This window comes from Cricetulus griseus, chromosome 6 (genome assembly GCF_003668045.3).
Source record: "Cricetulus griseus strain 17A/GY chromosome 6, alternate assembly CriGri-PICRH-1.0, whole genome shotgun sequence".
In the NCBI taxonomy this organism is placed as follows: domain Eukaryota; kingdom Metazoa; phylum Chordata; class Mammalia; order Rodentia; family Cricetidae; genus Cricetulus; species Cricetulus griseus.
Genome location: NC_048599.1, coordinates 40,630,742 through 40,648,402, shown reverse-complemented (window position 1 = coordinate 40,648,402; position 17,661 = coordinate 40,630,742). Strand labels below are relative to the sequence as shown.

The following is a 17,661-nucleotide window of genomic DNA, read 5'->3' as shown; positions in this document are numbered from 1 at the left end:
AAAGAAAACAAGGAAATCCAAGAGAAAACCACTAAACAAGTGAAGGAAACAATTCAAACAGTGCAAGGCTTGAAAGGTGAAATAGAGACAAAAAAAAACCCCAAACAAACACAAAATCAATCAAACAAACAAAAAACCACAGTCTGCGGGAATGCTGGAAACAGAAAAGCTGACCTCTGGTAGTGGATCAGTATTCACCTCTAGTACACAAATGTACTTTGGGAGCCCTCTCCACATGTAGGGATACTCTCTCCACCTAGACACACAGGGGAGGGTCTAGGCCCTACTCCAAATGATATGACAGACTTGGAAGATCCCCCATGAAGGCCTCACCCTCCATGCAGAGCAGAAAGGGGATGGGATAGGGGATCCATGGGGGGGTCGAGCAGGGGAGGGAGAGGGAACTGAGATTGACATGTAAAACAACATTGTTTCTAATTTAAAGCAAAAAAGGAAAAAAAAGAGAGAGAGACCCACTTCTCCCCATTCAGACTCTGAACCTCTTACCTCTGCTAATGGCACAGCTTCACTTTGGGATGGAAAATTTCATTGTTATCATGTAGGAAAAGGCAGTAAATCCGTATCCACAATGGCTTGGTCTCCAAATGGGCATGCAGTAAAGCTTGCCCATCCTGGAAAGAAGCTTGCATGGCTACTTTATGGAAATATACACTACTGCTGGCACTTGAGCCTTTCTTTTTGGGTTACACGAGAGTCAAGAGAAAAGTTAAAGGGCTAATATTATCAAAGGTTCATCAGCTAAAAACACAACATATTCAAACTGAACACAAAGCCAGTGATATGCCTCATAGCATGTATTATTCTTTCTCTGTTGAGCAGTAAATCCGTTCCCTCAAGCAGTAACATATCCTTTGAAGAATATCTGAACATGTCGGAGGGCTGAAGTTGATCTGGCCTGCCAAAAAATTTACCTTACAAATTTATGAGCATTTCAACTCTCTGAGGTGAAGATAGAAGATATTTTCTGAAACAATTATAAAGCAACAGCCAACAAGAGAAAGAGTGAACAGATATCCAAGAAAGAAGTTGAGGCATAATCTAACCCTGTTTACTTAATGTACATTCTGCCACCAACATGGCTGCAAGAAATGCTTCTTCCAGGTCTTCACATAGATTAGTATATGGATATTCATAAACTTATAAAAAACTTCAACTGAAATTATATATATGGAATTTAATATATTTAGATTTAAATATTATTTTCCCTAATTTTTAACAAGACAGTCAGTTATATTGCACCTTTGAAAAATATTAGTCAAAATATATTGGAAATTTAAAAAGCAATGGAACTAAAAAGTAGTTAGTTTCCCACTCCCTAGGGAAGATCTGTAGTCTGTAATTTCTAAATCAGGTCTTATGTGTTTTCATGATGTCTGAAAAAGTGTATGGGGTGAGCAGTGTTCTCACTTCACTTGGCATTAAGTATTTTCTCTGTCATGCTTCATAGTGCTACAGACAGATGTGGAGTCATGCTACTACCCTTCTGGTCCATCCCACTATAGAGAAGACTAATAAAAATGAACTGGCACTGGGACCAGGATTTATCCCCAGTGCTTGAACCAGCATTTTGGAGTCCATTCTCTTTGGAGGGATACCTTGCTTAACCTAGATATAGAGGGGAGGGTCTTAGTCCTGCCTCAAAGTGATGTGTCAGACTTTTTGACTCTCCATGGAAAGCCTTACCCTCTATGAGGAGTGGATGGGGGATGGAGTGGGAGAAAGTTGGGGGAAGCAGGAAGAGAGGAGGGAGTAGGTGATGTGGGGAATACTTCTATGTGTGTTTATCTTATTGATTGTTAAATAAAGTACTTGCTTGGCCAATGAGACAGCAAGTTAGGCTGGACTAAGAGTCAAAGAGGATTCTGGGAAATGTAGTAGAGAAGTGGTGTTCCAGGCAGGAAGTGACATAGCAAGGAGACTCATATTTAAGAAGAGGAAAAAGGAAGTGTCGCTCTCTTTTCCTGTTCCTGCTCCAGCAGTGGGATGTGATTCACCAGCAAGGAGGGACGCCAAGAAGGCGTCTGATAAGATAAGTCTTATAAAATATATAGATGTATGATAATTGAGACTGAGCTAACAGATAAGGATCCTAGTCATTGGCCAAGCAACACTATACCTAATACAAGTCTCTCTGTATTTATTTGGGCCCTAACTTGGTGGGCAGCTGGCGTAGAGTACACATGTGGCAGTGGGGCTTGGGTGGCTTTTGGCGGAAAGATTTATTGTAACAAGTGCGAGCTGGGATTGGTATATAAAATGGGTAAAGATTGTTTTAAAATAAAAAAAGTGATTTAAAAATCATGTATGTATCCATAAAACAAATCCTTCTTTTCTCTATTCCTGTATACCTGTCTTCCTACCCACCCCACTTCTGTTTTTTTAATTTTTTAATTTTAGAAACACTCTTATTTACATATCCATCCCCCCATTTCCTTACCATCCCATCCTCCCAACCAACCACCACCCACCTCCTCCTTAGGGATAGTGAGGCCCTCCATGGGGGACACTCAAAGCCCCTCACATCATTTGGGGGAGGGCCCAGGCCCTCCTTCCTATATATCGGCTGCAATAGTATCCCTCCATAGGGAATGGGCTCCCAAAACCCATTTGTGCTCTAGGGATAAACACTGGCTCCTCTGTTAGAAGTCCCATAGAGTATCTTGGCCTCCTAGCTGGTGTGTACATTCCCAGGGCTTGGTGTGGTCCAATGCTGGTTCCCCAGCTTTATGGCTAGGGTCTCTGTGCTCCCACTATGTCAGGTCAACTGTTTCTATGGGTTTCTCCAGCATGGTCTTGGCTCCTTTGCTCATCCCTCCTCCCTCTCTACACCTGGATTCCAGGAGTATGGCTGTAGGTGCCTGTTTCTGCTTCGATCAGCTACTGGATGAAGGCTCTAGGAATGATAATGAAGGTAGTCATCAGTCTCATTATAGGGAAAGGGCATCAAAGGCAGCCTCTCCACTACTGCCTAGATTCTTAGTTGGGGTCACCTCTGTGGATCTCCTAACACTTCCCCTGTGCCAGACCTCTCTCCAAACCTGTACTGTCTCTCTGATGCGAGATCAATCCAGTCCGTAAGGCTAAGGTTTCTTTATTCAAGTAACACCAGCCAAGCACAAGCCAAAGCGGGCCAGGGGCAACAGGGCAGCCAGGCCAGAGAGAAGGGAGAAGGGAGAAGAGGCTCTCCACGTGTGCACGCATCACCCTAGACTTCCCCTCACCACACCCTCACGGGCATGTCCTGGCACACCAGTCCAGGATACTAGGAGGCTGGGCTACAGTGTCTCCCTACATCTCCCTCTAGGAAGGCATCTTCTTTCTTGCCCTCCTCTATTCCTCCCCTATCTCAGTCCTCTTGTTCTCCTTCCCCCTCTCCTTTTACCCATCTCCCCCTCCCACCTCCTTCCTCTCCCCAGCTTGCTCCCAATTTGCTCAGGGGTTCTTGTCCTCCTCCTCTTCTTTGAGGAACCATGCAATCTTCTCTTGGGGTTATCTTTGTTTCCTAGCTTCTCTGGAATGTAGATTGTAGGCTGATAATCCTTTGCTCTATGTCTAAAATCCAAATATGAGTGAGTACATAACATGTTTGTCTTTTTGTGACTGGTTTACCTCTAGTTCTAGTTCTATCCATTTGCCTGTGAATTTTAAGATTCCATTGTTTTTTCCTCTGAGTAGTATTCTATTGTGTAAATGTACCACGTTTTCTCTATCCATTCTTCAGTTGTGGGGCATCTAGGCTGCTTCCAGGTTCTGGATATTACAAACAAGGCTGCTATGAAGATAGTTGAACATATATCTTTATTGTTTGAATGTGCCCAAGACAGGAATTGCTGGATCTTGAGGTAGACTGATTTCCATTTTCCTAAGAAACAGCCATACTGATTTCCAAAGTGGTTGTACAAGTTTGCACTCCCACCAGCAATGGAGGAGTTTTCCTCTTTCTCTACATCCTCTCCAGCATAGACTGCCATTAATGTTTTTTATTTTAGCCATTCTGCCCATTGTAAGATGGTATCTCAGGGGTTAGCTCATTGCCTCTGGCCAGCTCAGGGACACTCCTTGGGCAGCTCACTGCATGGTCATCTGGTGCCCTGCCACCAGCATCACTGCCCCACCCCCTTTCCTGCCTGCCCTACTGCCTACTGCCACCACCTGCCCCACCTAGGCATTGGCTGTATGATTAGACCACGATCTTCAATGAGTAGACATATTCTTCAGTTCTGTGGGATTCTTGGTCACACATTTATGGAGTTTCTGAAGGGCAGTGGAGATTACTGCCAAGCACAGCATGACCTCTATACAGACAAGTGAACTTTAGAAATTCGTTTTTACTCCACCAAGAAGCCCCCATAAAAGTGGATAACCTGGACACAGACATGTTGAATTGAAATCTGCAGTGTATTTTAATAAGAGCTCAGACCTGGATGGGGTAAACCTCAGTGCACTTCCTTTGTATTGCCTTAGCATTACTGGATTGAAGAATCACTGCTTCTTGTTAGGAGGTTCATTTCATTGTCCATTTCTCCCAATTTCATACTCAAATCACTGGGAACTTCAAGTTGGATATTGAAGTAGACCTCAGGTTGGTTTTTGTTTGTTTGTGCTGTTTTTTATTTTTATTTTATTGCGTCATTTCTGTATTCAATTTTTTAATTATTTCATAACCCTCTGGGATTTTTTTTAAAAAACTAAAGTATCATGACTCGAATGAACTGTCCTGCTACTGTGGGAGTCACGTACAAGAACATGAGATTCCTTAGTACACACAATCCAACCAATTTGACCTTAAACAAATTTAGAGAGGAAGTTAAGAAGTATGGAGTTACCACAATAGTAAGAGCTTGTGAAGCAACTTACAGCACTACTCTTGTGGAGAAGGAAGGCATTCATTCGTGTTCTTGATTGGCCTTTGAAGATGGTACACCACCATCCAACCAGTTTGTAGATGATTGGTTAAGTCTTGTAAAGATTAAGTTTCGTGAAGAACCTTGCTGCTGTATTGCTATCCATTGTTTTGCAGACCTTGGCAGAGCTCCAGTGCTTGTTGCCCTTCCATTAATTGAAGGGGGAATGAAATATGAAGATGCAGTACAGTTCATAAGACAAAAGCAGCATGGAGATTTTAATAGCAAGCAACTTTTATATCTGGAGAAGTACCATCCTAAGATGTGGCTGCACTGCAAGGATTCCAATGGTCATAGAAACAACTGTGGTGCCTGATGCTATGGCCTTGGGAGTAGAGCTTCAGATGGGATCTTATTTGTCATACGTAATTAACCAATTTGTCACCTTTTTGAATACGTCTACCCAAGCTTCCACAGTAATATTAAAAACAGGCCACAAGCTTGATGGAATTGCAACCTCTGTATTTGAGTTATGATCAACCCATTTGGACACTTAGCAAAAGATCTTTGCGGGTCAGCATTTAAAATGCGCTTATTATTTGCACCAATTGACCTTTCCTAAAATACAGTATTGAATTATGTCCTTAAATTTACTCCTATGCCAGAGTATTGTTAGTAGAGAAGGAATTTGGAAAGATTAGGTGCCAAGATACCCAGTGTAATACCTGTATATATTTTAACATTGTACAGAACCAAAATTCCAGGACCTAAGAACACTCTAGACCTTCCATGGTTTATTTCTTCAGTCATCTCAAACACTGCAGGGCTTTTCTCATTATCTGCCTGCTCACTCTATGTTTACATCTCCCACACTCATACCAGTATACATCAGGCTTGCTTAGCCATCAATATTTTTTTAGCAAGTCTTGTGCTGATTACTTAATGTCTTGATATTATTTTTTGCTGTTATGGGAAACCTTTATTTGAAAATTGACTTTGTTACAGAAGCACATATCTTCAATAATGTCACCAGACAAAAAGCCTTATAGCTAATTTAATGTTTACACTCAAAGGTGCAACATAACAGGGAGGGCCTGATAAAAAGAATGGGAGGAGGCTATTAAATATTTTTAGTAAGATGTTGCCTTTGTCTTGTGCAAAATATGCTCTTTAATTCAGTAAACATTTTAAAAGGTAGAGATACATTGTTGTAGCTAACTAATTCTTAATCAAAATTTCTAAAATTCTTGTCTTTTTCTGTAGCTATTAGAAGTTGTCTTCCAACTTGCTTGAATTATGGTTTTCCCCTTCTCTTCCCAACCTCTCTTGCAGAAAAAGAAGACGTGGGATCTGCTAATGAACTGAGCAGACATGTTTTATATGCCTTTTCAACTATGTAACTTAATAATTGGATACTTGATCATTTGTTTTATTATGCAATCGATAAGATGGTGATGTGTATTAATATTATTTCAGCCATATATTAATATTGTCTAGAAATGTGTGGTTATAGTTCTGTGGGAGAAATAATTTGTCAGTGTTTGCCAGCTTGTGAAAACTTAGTGCAAGAGCTTCAACATCTAAATAAAGAATGAAATACATTTGTCACTGAAAAAATAAGAAGGATGAGGAAGAGAAAGGTTAAAAAGTAGGATTCATTTACTTCATTGTGTCTGTATGTTTTGTTTCTATGCATGTGTGGAGGTTTTGTTTTGGGTTGATTGGTTTTGTTCTTGTGCTGCTGTGAGGATGGAATCTGAATTGCTTTGATCACATTTGCAGTAGGATCAAACACAAAAGAATAATCATGAATAAATCTGGTTAAGTAAGGAAAACAATGAAAACTAAAACATGGATAAAAGATGTTAAAGAGGGAAAAGTAGGACCTGGGGAGAGGAATTATATCAGTGGTTAAGAGCACTTGTTGCTCTTGCAGAGAATTCATGTTTAGTTCTCATAATAGTGGTTGCCTTACAGCCTCCTATAATTCTAGCTCCAGGGGGTCTGACACTCCAGATCCAGGTAAGTATGTAGGCACAGAAATACATGTAGACAAAACTCTTTTAGACATAAAATATGCAAATCTTTAAAACATAAAAAATACATAAATGAACAGACACATTTAAATTGTACATAGTTAGAAGTAGTATTGCTAAAACATCTATACCATCCAAACAGGACATAGATCCAGTACAATATTTATGATAGTTCTACTGGAGATTTTCAGAGAAAAAAGAAAGTTCTAAAATGCATGTAATACTTAAACAGACCACGAAGCTATAGCCAAAGCAATTCTGAGAAATAAAACAAAGCTTTGAGCAGCATACTCCTTCAAGTTACATTACAAAGTTATAATGGAAATATTTCAGTCATTTTATAACAGACATATAAACAGAATATGTGCAATCAACAAGTCAAGTTTTTAAGAGAGCATAAGAAAACACTATGAAGAACTGGTAATATCTCAATAAATGGTGTTAAGGAAACTAGAGTCATGAAAGAATAAAATTGAAATTTGTGTCAGCAGTTCAAAGACAACACAAAATGAATTAACTAAATTTGAGCTGAGTCTTATAGACTCTATTTTGTTTATTTATTTATTTGTTTATTTTTGTTGGTGGTACGGAGGCTTTGTTTCAGTTTGTTTTTCTTTTAGAGAGAGAGCATGAATTTGGGTGAATATGAAGATAGGGAGGATCTAGAAGGAGTTGAAAGAAGAGAAATATATAAGAAGCCTACATAGCCTGTGTTGGAAACAAAGCATGTTTTGAAATTTGGTTGCTTTGCCTTGCCTTAGTTCAAAAGTATGAACATTAAGGATCCTTACTGTGTTACCACCCATAGGAGCTCTCCCATCAGCAGTGACTTTAATTATGTCCCAATTAACCTTAATTAGGACAGTTTTGTCTAACAGTGCATCCAGAGAGATCACTAAACAAACAGCTTGACAAACACTGTCACTTAAAACCTTTTCCAAATATGGCACTTTCTTAATTAAGAAATAAAGTTGTGAAGTTGCTTTATTCACAGACATTATTTGAGAAATTAGAGGGGGAGCTCAGGCCTCTTTTCCGGTCACATTCTTTAAATGCATGGGTTGCAACAGGACTGAATATTTGCTGCAGCTGGAGACAGACTTCCAGTGCAGGACCAGAGGAGTACAGACCCCATCCATCAACTGTGTGTTCACTCCAGGTGGACAATGAGATGCTATCCAACTACTGGAGTCAGTTTCACTTTTCAGAAGAAGATTTAAAAATGAAAGAAAGACATTTCATGGAAATAATGAAAGAACTTACAACTGCTTTGTTTGTATCAAGTTGAAAGTCACCACATAAAAAGTTAGCAGAGGATTCTGATAAATTTGACATTTTACACTATATCTTGGACATTTTCATGATACTGGATCTTATACTGAAAAGTCATTCCTTTCATTGACTCAAGTTATTATTTGGGTTCCTCAACTCATGTTTTTGTTTTTGTTTTTTTGTTGTTGTTGTTGTTGGGCCTATGTACTTCTCATTTTTTACTTTTGGTCTTTGCCAATGCAAATTTTTTTCTTTTCACCGTATTTAAATCTCTCTTAAAATATTTTAATATGAAATGTATTATACAAAATATACAGCATTTATTCATACAGTGTTTACATATACATATGTTGTACTTCAAACCCACTTAAAAACAGAACAATAGTTGAAACCTTCTTGTGCTTCAGTCCCATCACATAAGCCTTCTTCCATACAAGATACACAATCTAAGTGCAAAGTATTCATCTTCATATTAGTGAGAATTCTGCCACCTATGTATGGCATAGGCATAAATTGCATAAAATCTATAATATTTAACATTTATACTTGAACAACCATATGTAATATTTTTTGTTAATTTGGGCCCACTAACACTATGTGGTGGATAGAGGAAGGTCTTAAGAAACCCTGTCCTTCTCTGAAGATTTATTGGCAATTAATGGTTGCTAGAGAGGAGTTATTTTCTTCAGCAGTGTAGCAGTTGCTAAAATGCTGAGCTGAAGCACAAATTGGTTGAAAGACACCCACAGAAAACTACAACAAATCAGTATACATAGTGTTGGAGTCCAGTCCCATAGGATACATTTACAGTACATTACTGGACCTAAGGCTCAGGGAAGACTGTAGAAAAGGGAACAGAAAGAGTATAAGAGCCAGCAGGGACTTTGTTGTGAGCTTTGTCTTCTACTAGCATCAGAAATTACACTGGCAAAGTCTCACCAACAAGACCATCCCCATGAGATGAACAAGCAGGACACAAACAAACATGCCCAACTCAATTAGGAAAAGACCATGAGGCCTCAAATCTACACAAAGAACTACAGGTAATTGAATATCTCTGGGAGCAGAAGAGATAAACCTCCGCAGAGAAAGCATACCAACTAGTTGTCCAGCCCTATAAACAAACATAAATATAAGTAACATATTACAGATTCAACAGGATATTTGGCTATATGTATATATGCATCCAATTACAATTGATGAAAAATAAGGGAATTGATGAAATTGAAGGGCAAGTTTGAAAGGGATAAGGGAGAGTTGTAACTAAAATACAATCTCAAAAGGAAACTTGAACAAAAACTTTCTGAAGGGAAAAAGGACACCAACAACTTTATCTAAATATGCATGAATAACTCAACTTTATTTTGGCTGTAAATATTCAGCTATATGTTACTAAAATATAAGGATTCATTTCAGCTGATGGAGTGTGGAGGAGGTAGTCAGGGGCCCTCCCAAGAATTCCAACCCCATGCATATACCTGTCTTTATGTACTCAAGTCAACAATGACATAGGAGCCATGATAGAGACACCACAGAATCCAAACCTGTGAGTTAACTTCACATTTGTAGATTATCATACATGGCTAGGCATGTGTACCTGTGAAAGGAAAGCAGGTCAGACAGTCAGTTTGACAAGTCAGACAAGTCAGTCAGAAAGAGACTACTAGGGACCTCCAAAGAGGGAAGAGTGGTCCTCAGTTATCCTATTACTATTTTTCTGATAAATGGATATAAGAGTAAAATTGCCTCCTAATGACTAAATCTAAACATGAAAAGGGGAGTTGGCAGTGAAGGCCCATCAGTAGCCAGGGAGCTATTGGCAACTGATAGCTTCTTTGAGAAGAGGAACTGGTTTAAGAATAACCCCTGATAACATGGCCATACTGTGGTGGAATGTTATACCCAGAAACATACCCAGAAATATATGGGCAGCATAAATTTGACTTAACAGGTATTTTTTTTATAAGGACACACATTTGGGTGCCTCAGGCATGGGAAATGGGATCTGTGAGGAGTTTATGGGAAGAAGTCTCTGTGAAGAATGAATTGATAAAATCACATGTTGCCAAATCCTCAAAGAACTAATTTTAAAAATAGTCAACTAAGGAGTGAGGACTTCAGTCCCATAACTGTGGGAAACTGACTTCCTTAAACTAGCAAGGAGCATAAAGGAACAGAAGCAGCCTGAAAAACCCCTCGGCTTCAGTCTCATGAGGCCAAGAGCACAGAATCCAGGTGGACCCAGCTCAGATTTCATACCTACAAAACCCATGTGAGTTAGTAAAGTTGATCAGTGGTGTATTAGTGAACATCTGTTAGGTAATAGAAACTCAATACTACTTAATTTTAGAAATTTTAAAACCATTCCATGCTGTTCTGAACATATTTTTCTCAATGTGACCAGATGCCGAGATGAAAGAGGTGAGTTATATACACCTATGAACAGAATAGGTCTGTGCAGTTACAGGTGAACTATACACATCCATGAATAGAATAGACCTGTGCCAGGGTGCATACATTCTTGAATAATGCTAATTTGTTTTCCAAAAAATTTCAAGTTATCTTTTCCCCAGCCATCACAATTCCTTTTGTTTTACATCTATTTCAGTTGACAAATTCTTGTCAGAATTTGATCTTGTCATAAATCAATGAAATTCATATATTTTATCTGTCATGATGATCATGGAGTTTTTTTTTTCTTTTTCCATCTGTTTTGATAAATTACATCAAATAACTATTTTATAGGCAAGCAATAAGTACAAAGTAGTTAAGATATATTTTGTAATTTTGTACTATGTTTGCTATTAGCTTTACAATGTGTTTCCACAATAGTTTTTTTAGACAGAGTCTCTTTATTTAGCCTTGGTTGGTCTTAAATTGCAATGCATACCATGCTAACTTCAAACTCGTGGAGCACCACCTGTGTCTGCCTCCTTTAACCCCTACTAGTGTTGGGATTAAAGGTGTGAAGCTCCACAAAGCTCTAATTCATGAGTTTCTATTCATCTAGACTCTTAAAAAAATCCTTAGTTTAGAATTGTCTATTCCTTGAACAATTTTAAATTTTATTTTGAGAATATTTTTATTTTTTGAAATTTTCATTCATCTATAAAATGTTTTTAATCATATCTGTCCAACGTCACCTCCCTGCTACCTTCTCCAGTGCCACCCACCTCTCAATCAACTTCAAGACCTGGGAAACCTGGGTTTCAACCCACCAAAACTGAAACTAAACACTTATTTCTTATCTGCACAAAGCTCAATAAGTGGATCTAGGACCTAATATAAGACCTGGAACTCTGAAACTTCTGAAGGATAAACTATTGAGTGTATTCCATCATTTGGGCACAGGTAGAAAGCTTCTGGATAGGACTCCTGCAGTGCGGAAGTCCATTTGTGCTCTAGGGATAAACATTGGCTCCACTGTTTGAGGTCTCATAGACTACCTTGGCCTTCTAGCTGGCACCCATTTTCAGAGGGTCAAGTTCAGTCCAATGCTGTTTCCCCAGCTTTATAACTAGGGTCTCCATGCTCTCAGTAGGTCTGGTCAACTGTTTCTCTAGCACTGTCATGGCTCCTTTGTTCATCCCTTTTCTCTCTCTCCACAACTGGATTCCAGGAGTATGGTTCAGTGCTTAGCTATGGGTGCCTGTCTCTGCTTGGAACAGTTACTGCATGAAGGCTCTAGTAATGGTAACCAAGGTAGCCATCAATCGCATTATTAGGGAAGGGCATCAATGGCATCCTCTCCACCATTGCCTGGATCTTAGTTGTGGAACTAGAAGAAACCATCCTGAGTGAGGTAACCCAGTCACAAAAGGATAAACATGGTATGTACTCACTCATATATGATCTTTAGACACAGAGCAAAGGATTGCCAGTCTACAATTCATGCTGCCAGAGGAGCTAGGAAACAAGGAGGACCCCCAAGAGAAGTTTGCATAATCCCTCGAAGAAGGATTATGGGAGCACGAGGGGCATTGAGGAAGGAAGTAGGAAGGAGGAAAGGGGAGCGGGAAGAAAACAAGAGAAATGCAACTTTCTTTTAAATAAAAATAACTGGAAAATTCTTTCTTGAAGCAATCAGATTCCTTGAAAAATTGCTTCAGTGTCAATCTCATTCATTTTCTAATGCAGGGACATGTTTCTCTACAAACATCTATATATTCTTATTTCCTGGGTCTTTACAAATGAAAGTTTTGTATGCCTTAGTTATCTGTTAAACAAAATATTAGGTAGGATTACTGATGGACCTATGGTACAATCATCTCATTTTTAGCAATTCATCCTCATAGTTAGTTACTCCTTTCTGCTGTTTTAGTTTCAATTATTTTTACTTGATTTTTTATTGTTTTTCCTTACAAGGACATCTTAGCTCTTTAATTGCCACCCTCTCCTCATCTGTGTGTAAGCATTTGATACCATTATGTTCTAAGAAGCTGTGTCTTGCAAATTTCTATGAGTAGCTGTCTTGTCACTGCTTGCTGTTTATAAATCGTTAAATGAAAAAGCAATCTTTTGTTTCTTTTCATAGTCTACACAAATACATGAATCTTTAGCACGAGATCATCCCATGTTTCACACTCACAATGTTTTTTCTAAGTTCAGTGAGCATCCTGAATTTGACAAATACACCCCTCAGCTCCCAGTATTAGACTGTGAAGGTATTAACTTTGTTTGGACCATCCCATGCCACTTTTCCACTATCAGAATCCTTTGGTATAAAAATCTTTGGACTTTTGCTATACACATAAGAATGTTATTTATTTTATTCCTAAATTCTTAAGGGTCAAAACATAGTGCCTTCTGTTCAAAAGGGAAAGCCATTTCTGTGGATGACAACAGATTCACTCTCCTTTGCTAAGTCTGCTTGACAAGGGCTTAACTCTGTAAAAACTTCAAAAGCTGAACAGTCTCAAATGCCTTTTAAATCCTTTATCTTTCCTTTACAATCCTGCCATGTGTGGGTATTCATTATATGCAACTTGCAATCAAATTTCTGCTCTTCAAGCAGAAAATTGTCTTTCATCAGTTTTAAACACTTCACATATTTCCTGATCCTCTACACGCAGGTTGGAGTGAGCAGACACATAGGAGGCTGCACTCATTTCTCTTGATACATGAGCTTAGGCAAATCATAAAACATTATTGTAGACTATAAAGAGGGAAATTATTTCCAAGATGCATGGTTTTCAGAACTCTGTCTCCTTATATTTCCGAGGAGAATCTAGAACTATACTTGGAAACTACTTTTGTTAGAACTTGAAAGTGACTTTAAGTCCCTTTGGTGAACTCTTGAGAGAGAATGTACTGGGCCAAGTTCACTCATCTTGTAATAAGTAATGGCTGTACCATAAAGACAAAGAGTATTTTTGTTGGTTTGTTTATGCAATATTTTTAAATTTAATTATTTCCATTTTAAGTATTATCCCCAGTTCCTTCTCCCTTTCCTTCTCTCCCCTCCCCATCCACTCCTCAGAGGGGCTAAGGCTTCCCTTGGGAAGTCAACAAAGTCTGGTATACACAACCTGGATGCAGGTGGGAAAACAAAGAGCATTGAGAAAGACTTTGGAGGCCAGTTGCTCTATGGGGGCTCAGACATACCTGTAGGGAAGAGAGCAATTCACATATAAAGGAGTGCATGGGTCCTCACTAAAAAGCTTGCAGTATTATGCCAAAATTCAGAGAGAAAGAAACAAAGATGAAGTTATTAATGTAATTCTAGAGCCACAATGGATCAGTCAATAAAATAAGTGAGAGAAAGCAAAATGAGCAAACCACATGCAATTGACATGAAATCAGACTAAATATGAGAATAGCCAAAGATAAATGCTTTACTTTGCAAATAAGATTAGCTATAAGAATTTAACATGTAAAATAAGTATCTTAAATGTAAAGAAACAGGAGACTATCAAGCACTCTAGAGGCATAGCGCTAAAATCTAAAGTTACATGAAAGCAGAAATAAATTAGTCTGGCAACTGATTACTCAGATTAAATTTCCATATCAGAACCACCCTGAGAAACATCTAAAGATTTAGAGTAGGAATTTTGAGGCTAGCATCATTAAGAGCACACTGCACCTCCTTTCATGTGTATAAACTGCAGCAGAGAAGATTCTGCCAACCCTATGAGTGCTGTCCTCAATGTGGAAAAGCTCCAACCCTCTTCTCCCATAATTCATTTTGTTCAGTGCTCTTCAGAAGTAGATCAAAGGTAATTCTTTCTTGAACTTAGCGTGTTGCCATGTTACCATCTCATTTATAGAAATAAACTAATTTTCTCTCATTAGACATTTCAGGATTTGTATTTCCTCCTAGTCGTCTTAACCACCCTTGCCAAGGGGTAAAATCGGGACCTTCTGATTTAATGAGAGAGCATGTCTCAAAATAGGTATCTGCACCCATCCCCTCATGTGCATACTTTGCAGCACATTGGTCACACACAATATATAACTTACATCCATATCAACTGAGATTCGTTCTTGGATTTCTTGTGAATATCAAACTCAGAAGGTGCTCGTGGACCTTATGGAAGATGGCTTAGTATTGGTATGGGATCTAGGCAGTCCTCCCATATTCTTTAAAACATTTATAGACTGTCTAGATGGATGGTTTTTCTTCTACATATTTGCATATAAAAACTGTATTTTTCTGCCAAAAGAGAAAACTCATATTTTCTCCATTCTTTTTAACTTCAGTTTTAGAAAGAAAACTATTTCCACCAGGTAATAGCATCCTGAACATAAAATACTATCCCCATCTTCTTTAAAATGAGGGTAATCGCACCTCCTAACTTCTGGGATTTGACCTCTACACCAGCACTGTACTTCTGGCAAATAAGAACTTCACTGTACTGTAAATATATTATATATAGTATTATCATTAGAGGTGACTGTCCATTTCATCCAGGTCAGAAACAGCCCCATAAAGTGTCACAGCACAAGTGGCATCTACTGTCAGTGAACTCACATCCAATTGTAGTTCCTGTGTGGACTGTGGGAGATGAGCATTGTTCTGCCTCCACCCCCAGAAAGACACATGAGAACACAGATGACAGCTGGTTTTCTATTTTTTCATAATACATTTTTCAGTGCTGGACTCACAGCGTGTGGTTCTCTGCTAATGTCTTACATTTAGAATGGCTCTTTCGGGCCAAAACGGTCACCCAGCCTGCTCTAGACCCATTGCTCATTCTACATTTCACCCACCAATCCAAGCAACATTCTTCTTTCTTGGCTTCTCCTGGAGTAATTCTTGTAAATTTTATTGTGGTGTACTCAGTAATTATAATTCTCACTGTTTTTAATAATTCCTTTTCCCCTATGCTTTATCCCTGAATATTATACATAAGATATTTAAAATAAACATATAGTAAATAAGCATATCAGAAATCACAGTGCCAAAAGTGAGTTAAATGTAACAATTATTGTTTTGGGTTGTTATTTCAATCATTTAGTTCTTGTTGCTTTTTCAAATTCACTTGTATGTAAAGATTTTGTTTAAAAATCTCCAGTATTTTCAGGCTTCCTAATCAATCCTTTATTTCTTCAGGCTCTTATTAGATTTATATTTGTGAGGCATCCAGGTTGCTTCCAGATTCTGGCTATTACAAATAATGCTGCTATGAACATGGTTGAACAGATGTCCTTGCTGTATGAATGTACACTCTTTGGGGTATATGCCTAAGAGTGGAATTGCAGGATCACGTGGTAGACTGATTCCCATTTTCTTGAGGAGTCGCCATACTGATTTCCAAAGTGACTGTACAAGTTTCACTCCCACCAGCAATGGAGGAGTGTTCCCCTTTCTCCACATCCTCTCCAGCATAAATTGTCATTGGTGTTTTTGATTTTAGCCATTCTGGTAGGTGTAAGATGTTATCTCAGAGTTGTTTTGATTTGCATTTCCCTGATGGCTAAGGAGGTTGAGTAATTTCTTAAGTGTTGTTCAGTCATTTTAGATTCCTAGTGCACAAATGGACTTTGGGATCTCATTCCCCATGGAGGGATACTCTCTCAGCCCGGATACATGGAGGAGTGCCTAGGTCCTCCCCCAAATGATGAGACAGACTTTGATGGTTCCCCCATGGAAGGTCTCAACCTTCCTGGGGAGTGGAATGGGGGATCAGTGGAGGGCATTTGAGAATGGGAGGGAGAGGGAACTTGGGTTGATATGAAAAATAAGATTGTTTTTATATTAAATACATAAAACACCTTGAATGTCCACAGCTTCATGACTGACATAATGTTCTTTGCCATTCATGTTTTTCCATTTAAAAATGTCTATTTATTTCTAATAATGCTTAATTAAATTTTATTTTACTATATATTTGCTAGATATCAGTTTTAATTTTGTATTTATATGGTTTTTCATGTCTTTATTTTAATCTGTTTATGTGATGGTATGGCGTGTTTTTTTTTTTTTGTTGGGCTGGTTGGTTAGTTGGTTTTGGTGCTATTTTCAGTATATGAAAGAAGCCCATTTCAATATCATTATTTTTTCATTTTTGAAGTTTGAGATTATAATGTAATTACATTTCTCCCTCGCCTTTCCTGCCTCCAAATTCTCCCATATACCTTTCCTTGCTCCCTTGCTCTCTTTCAAATACATGTCATCTTTTTTCATTAATTCTTTATATTATATAATATAATTATATATTCCTAAATATAACCTGTCTGTCTGTACAAAATTATCATATGGATGCTTTCAGAGCTGACTATTATTTAATAAATAAACACTTGGTGTTAAAATCTTCCCCAGGAAATGTCTCAGCATTCCTTACTTGTCTATGGTTATTTGTGTAGAGTTGAGACCTCTTGGGTTTTTCTCCATCAACTTCAGCAGACTCATTGGTGTTGTACTTGTTCAGCTCATGTTTGTCTCATCATGTTGGCGAGGCTTTACGGATGTAGATTCTGAAATTTCTAGGAGACACAGTCTCACAACAAACACCCTGAGCTGCTGGGTCTTACAGTCTTTTTGCCTGCTCTTCAACATTATTTCCTGAGCCTTAGGTACAGGGCTATGGTGGAGATGTATCCTTTGGGACTGGGTTCCAGTCTACATATTAGTTGGTTATGGTTTTCTGTATTTTAATAGACAAGTGAAGACTATGCACATCTACTGAGTCTGGGAGGACTTGTATCTGATACCTCATATTTGATTGTAAATGACAGAATTAAATTTCTGTCATTCTTCCCATTTTTTAATGATTTGGTAAGATTTCCTGTTTATTTTTGGGGGAAATAATCTTGTAATAAAGACTGTTGTCTGCCTGTTTGTTTTTGGCCTCCCTAGGTGAATACACTTAATCTAGAGCTGGGTTCTCTCACCAGCTGTCAGATTGAGAACTTGGAGCCTCTAGGTTCAGGTCAGCAGCCCAGTGGCTGAAACTTCCAAACATTCACATGTGTCCCTTTGTCTACATATCTACTTTCTCAAGTTCCCATGCACCCAGACTCCTATCTCTAAGAATAGGATGACAGAC

The 17,661-nt window shown here is 38.5% G+C and overlaps 1 pseudogene; it reads left to right on the top strand.

Moving 5' to 3' along the window:
• Positions 1 to 3,917: 3,917 nt before the first annotated feature.
• On the top strand, positions 3,918 to 6,527 carry LOC103161626 (annotated as a pseudogene).
• The last annotated feature ends 11,134 nt before the right edge of the window (positions 6,528 to 17,661 follow it).